We start from the raw sequence: 6,215 nt of genomic DNA on the forward strand, positions 1-6,215 counted from the left end.
AGAACCATATTTCTTCTTTACGAACAACACTGGTGCACCCTATGGCGAAATACTAGGTCTGATGAAGCCCTTATCTAGCAGGTCTTTCAACTGCCTTTTCAACTCCTTAAGCTCAGTTGGAGTTATTCTGTAAGGAGGGATAGAAATAGGCTGGGTATCTGGAAGTAGATCAATTCCAAAGTCGATTTCCCTATCAGAAGGAACTCCGGGAAGATCTTTTGGAAACACTTCTAGAAACTCATTAACCACTGGAACTGACTCAAGAGCTGGAGTTTCAGAACTAGAGTCCTTCATCCGAACTAGATGATAGAGGTAAACCTTAGAGATCATCTTTCTGGCCTTAAGGTAAGAAATGAATTGACCTCAGGCGCTAAGCTAGTACCCTTCCATTCTAGGATTGGTTCGTCTGGAAACTGAAAGCGAATAATCCTAGGTCTAAGTCGACTGAGGCATAACAAGAATGTAATCAATCCATGACTAGAATGACTTCGAAGTTTACCATTTCTAACTCTACAAGATCTGCTGAGGTGATTTTCTGAGAGACTGTGACATGGCAATTTCTGTATATCCGTCTAGCTATAACTGGTTCACCAACTGGAGTAGAGATTGAGAAAGGTTCTGAGAGAGTTTCTGGACTAACACTAAACTAGACTGCTATGAAAGCAGTTACAAAAGACAAAGTAGCCCCTGGATCTAACAATGCATAAACATCAAGATCAAAGACTCTTAACGTACCAGTGACCACATCAGGAGTACCTTCCTGATCCTGTCGAGCCTGAAGAGCATAAAGCCTGTTTTGGCGCTGTCCGCCACCTGTACCAGAAGAGTTACCCTGCTGAGTCGGGCGACCTGCTGGTGCTGTTGTAGTAGTAGACTGAGCTCTACCATTTCCTAACTGACCCTATCTAGAAGGACAATCCTTTAACCTGTGACCCGACTGACCACACCCAAAACATCCTTCTTTCCCAGCAAGGCATTCGCCTGGATGATTCTCAACACACTTAGGGCAAGTAGGGTATGATTTGGTACCTGAAACACCATTTTGAGACTTAGAGCCTGTCGCCCTAACCTTCTGATCATTATGGAACCTGGGAGATGGAACACTAGCTGATGAAGACGCTGAAAATTTCTGCTTCGAGCGATTACCACAACTCAATTTCTGTTGAGAGTAGTCATAGTTGCCTGTTCTAGCCTTCTGTTAGTTCTTGGCCTGTTCTCTAAGCTTATCACCCTCAACCTGCTGAGCATGAGTAATGAGCCTAGAGAAGTTCATATCTCCAAACAACATAGCATTTCTACACTTTGTCTTAACCAAGTCTGACACTCCATACAAGAACTTGTTCATTTGTGCCCTAGAATCAGCAACCATGTGAGGAGCATACCTGGAGAGTTGGTTGAACTTGAGCCCATACTTCTGAACAGTCATGTTACCCAGCCTTAAATTCATAAACTCTAGGGCCCTTGCCTCTCTCAACTCAATAGGGAAGAACCTGTCCAGAAAAGTCTCACTAAAAGGATCCCAAGTAATAGAAGCTGCATTCGTACCCCTACTATCCTTCCACTGAGTATACCAAATACGAGCCACATCCTTAAGTTGGTAAGAAGCTATCTCAACCCGATCATTCCCAGTTACCTGCATCACTTTAAAGATCTTCTTGACCTCGTCAATGATGTTTTGGGGATCTTCTCCAACTTGCGACCCTAAGAATTCTGGAGGGTTCATTCTAACAAAGTCTCTCACCCCTAGCCGCGGTTGACCCAACATTAGCATTCACAGGAGCTTGAACCCACTGGTTGTTCTGATTGGCCATGCTCTGAGCCAACATTTGAATGGCATTCCTGAACTCTGCATTTGAAACTTCCTGATCTGGGACTGTAGGAGCTGCGTTCGCGTTCCTGGCATTAACTCTTCTAGCATTAACTCTACGAGTAGGCATGATCACTGAAACGTAGAACATCGAGTTAGAATGGAATTAGATCATACCTTACGCACGATAAGAGTAACAAGAAAGTGAAGATTTTCCTAAAACACTTTGTAGCCTCCTGCTCATTAGATGTGGTGCACTTCACACCCATGAAAAAGACTCTACTTAGTGTGGCTTCTCAGACATCCTAGGACTCTTAAACCTAGTGCTCTGATACCAAGTTTGTCATACCCCGAGCTATCCCCGAGATGCGGACACGGGACCTAGGACCACAAGTGATCCCAAGCTAACCTTGCTGGCATAATCTGAGCATACTATATTTAACATGAATAAAAATAACTAACTAAAATCATAAATAAAGAAAATATAGGGAATATCCATATATTATAATTGAGAGAGTTTAATACAAAAGATATTAGCTCATACTAGGCTGAAACTAACTATGTCTGAAAGTAAGCCTCTAAACTGACTAGAAATGTTGGGACATGCCCCAACTAGATCTAGTAAAACTGAAACTAAAAACTGAAAGCAGTAAGGATATTATGTCTCTGGTCCTCGGAGGATGAGGACTCACCACTACTAATCTGCTGAGCTCAAAATTGGAAAAATGATCTAAGTGCAATCTGGATGCTGAGAGTCTGAACCTACATCACAAGAAGATGTAGCACAAAATGTACATCAGTATTGAAAGGTACCGAGCATGAAGATGGAGTAACGCTGAAATACATATATAAATGACCAAGCAAAAAGCAATGACATATATATATGGATATGATAGAATGCTGAAACAATTACTAAACATGACTGATCTGTATGCAATGACCAGCTATGACATGCTGAAACTGAATACTAAACATGGTCAATGCAAATGGAGTCTGACTGATTTGTGGGAGCTACTAATCACCGATAATAAAACCACACAAGCTGAATGTGGAGTTCGATGTATACGCCCCATCGAGAGGACCCAATATACACTGCCAGAGGTATAAAGGCATGCTGGCGTGATCACTAATTTGTTACCTATGAAAGGGACTTACAACCTACTTGGCTAGTAGTTCTGGGACTATTTGGGTACGCTAAACCCCAGTCCAACTCGGTATTATGCTAGTCCCAATGAATTTAGTAGTAAACTGATTATGACTATTTTTTGTAATTGTTCTGGATAGCTCAAAACTAGACATGCAAACTGAATGCAATAATTTAAACTGACATTGATGCATAATACTGAGGCATTTATAACTGATTTCTAATAAAGTCTGACCTAACACATGTAATTCAAGAAGAAAAGAAATACATAGCTAGGGTTCTGACATTCATATGATAATCTGAAGAAGACGGAACATGCTGATTTGGAACATTAAAACATAGCTAAAACATGACATGCTGTTTGGACGTTAGAACATATAGTTAGAACGTAATTTCTAAATCAGAACGTTTTTAAAACAGTCTCTTCATGAAAATTAGCTGTAACTTTAGAAACTACCAGGGTTCATTCATAATCATTGAAAAACGATCAATATTTGGATCATTCTAATATTTAAAACCCAAATCAAGAAATGTTACAAGAACCCTAATTTCGTTCATAGCATGGCCTCATGAATAGTCTGAATTCTAGGGATCTAATGGGCGAAAGGGACCCATTAATGAAATCCAACATACCTGGTGACTAAATCTCCATGAAATATTATTAACTAGGGCTGGACTTGACTTTTTCAGTGACTTTCTAGCGTTTTTCGGCGGCGGCTAGGGTTTAGCTAGGGTTTCGGCCGCCCCTCTCTCTATTCTCTTATGTTCTTTTGTTTTAGTTAATTAAATGACTTAGGTAAGTTCTAGTTAGGCTTCTAGGGTTTTAAATGACTAACTAAAACCCTTTCAATTTAGGAATTAAAAGAAGAGTGGGAAAAGACAAAAGTACCCTTGACTTAAAGGCTATCCAAATCCTGATGCGGATTTGGCACCTGCCAAATCTGAAAATTCTGCAAATTTTTCCTTCACGAATCTGGGGTGTTACACATAATCTCCTAAGGGTAGCTTACATTAGCATCATAGGATGCTTGCATGATAGCATGACTTGGTTAGGCCAAAACCATTTCATGGTAACTTAGGATTGAGAAATCATACTCTCTTAAGGGTAGCTTAGGATTGAGAAATCATACTCTACTAAGGGTAGCTTACATTAGCATAATATGGTGCTTGTAAGGTAGCATGACTTAGTTGGTCTAAGACTATTTCATGGTAGCTAGGATGGAACACTTGTACCCTTCCTAGAATAGCTTGGACTTGCATGATTCATATGTTTTTTCATGATAGCTTGGTCTAACCCAATATTGTGACTTTCCTTGTTTAGATTGGACTTGCATGTTAGTATGCTATTCCTTTGGTAGCTTGGTCTAGCCTAATAGGGTGCTATTCTTTGGTAGTCTAGAATGATAAATTGTAATCATTGAAGTATGATAGCCTAAAGTGGTACTTAACATGGGTAGGATTATGGGGTCTTATTCATGCATTGCACAAGTATAACTTGAAGCTACTTATGAAGTATGTCTATTAGGTGTTGCATGCTTAGCTTGGATTGACTAATAGTACTTTTCCTTGGTAGCCTTGAATAGGTTAATTATGACCATTCATGAGTAATGACTTGTCTTGGACTAGTAAACAAGTACTCTTCCATGACTATTATGAATATGACAAACAAGTCCCTAATCTAAGTAGCATGTATGTGATGGTACTAAATTACTTCAAGGAAGTATTGTGAGCATGTTCTAATATGAGCGTTGCGTGTATGATATATGCTTAGCTTGGAATGTTGCTATAATTGCCTTTCCTTGATATTTTTGACTAAAGGTGATGATTCCCTTGTCTATGAGAAACAAGTTAAGGATGAGATCCAAAGGTGGTAAGTATGATTATGATGACCTAAAAGTGATACTTAGTGTGGGTGGGATTATGGGGTCTCATCCATGCATTGCACAAGTATTCTTTGAGGTTACTTGAGAAATAGTTCTCTTATGGTATGAAGGACTAAGGGTTGAATAATGCTTATATGATACCTATGTTGTAGACTTTGCTTATGATTATGGTATTATCTCTTATGCTTATAGTTTATGTTTCATGAAGTATCTCTTATGCATATGGATTATGTGTTATGTTGACTAACCCTTATGCTATGCTAGCTATCATATTTAGTACTTTTGTACTAACGCATACTCTTGCCTATATTCTCATCAAATGTAGGGTCCGGTGATTTTGAGTTCCATTCTTGAGGATAAGTTCTAGAAGTGCAAGGAGTTGAAGACTTCGTGAGTCCTCAGAGGATCGAGGATAAAGCCCCCATTTACTTTTATGTCTTTGATGTTATGTTTTAGACTTTTGTATGGCCTTCGTCCCAATGTTTATTCCATAGTTATAGATTGTTTGAGACAAAGTGTAGTAAGACTTCCACTTGCTTTATAAAAGACTTCGATAGTATGGATAAAATTTTAAAATTTCCGTACTTTTCTATTATCTTATGTTATGATATGCTAAGGGCTTGTATGAGACCCCTTCAGGGTCAAGTTCGCCATGTTACATCTAGGGTGTACCCCTGGGTCATGACATTTTTCCCTTTATAATGCCTTTGATCGTTCTTATTCTAAAACATAATAAAATACAATAAATCAATGAACGATGGCCTAATTAAACCTGCAATACATAAATTCTAACCTTAGACCAATTCATGATCACTCTACCCAAACCATGACTTTTCCTAACATTAATTCAAGTCAAAACCCTCCCCACGGGTAACACTCTATAAAATTTAATTGAGTAATTCACTTACCTATCAAAGAGATTGGTGGAAAGAATATGGAAACAACCCTGAATCACCTCCCTTTTTTCCAAAGAACAAAATGTAGAAAATAAGAGATTTTGGAAACTTTTTGTCACGACGCAGGGGTACACCCTAGATGTAACATGACGTACAAGACCCCGAAGGACCTCATACATGTAACGACCCGAGAGCACCCCCAAGTTGTAACATGCATACTCGACCTCTCAGAGGTCTAATACAAGCCTCTTAGCATTCATTCATCGCATTCGGTAATAAAAACCGTAAGGAATTTAAACACTTTTTAAAAGAAATTCATAATACTCATAAAATCTTACAAATGTAATGGAGTAGAATTTCTAAGTCTCATGTACCATCTTAGAAACGAATAGAACATCTTAGGGATACGTCCCTTTTCAACAAAAATATAAGTCTTATACAATGTCTAAGTGGAAATACTAGAAAGATAACAACTATGTCCTCGA

This window comes from Solanum tuberosum, unplaced genomic scaffold (assembly GCF_000226075.1).
Source record: "Solanum tuberosum cultivar DM 1-3 516 R44 unplaced genomic scaffold, SolTub_3.0 scf00311, whole genome shotgun sequence".
Lineage (NCBI taxonomy): Eukaryota > Viridiplantae > Streptophyta > Magnoliopsida > Solanales > Solanaceae > Solanum > Solanum tuberosum.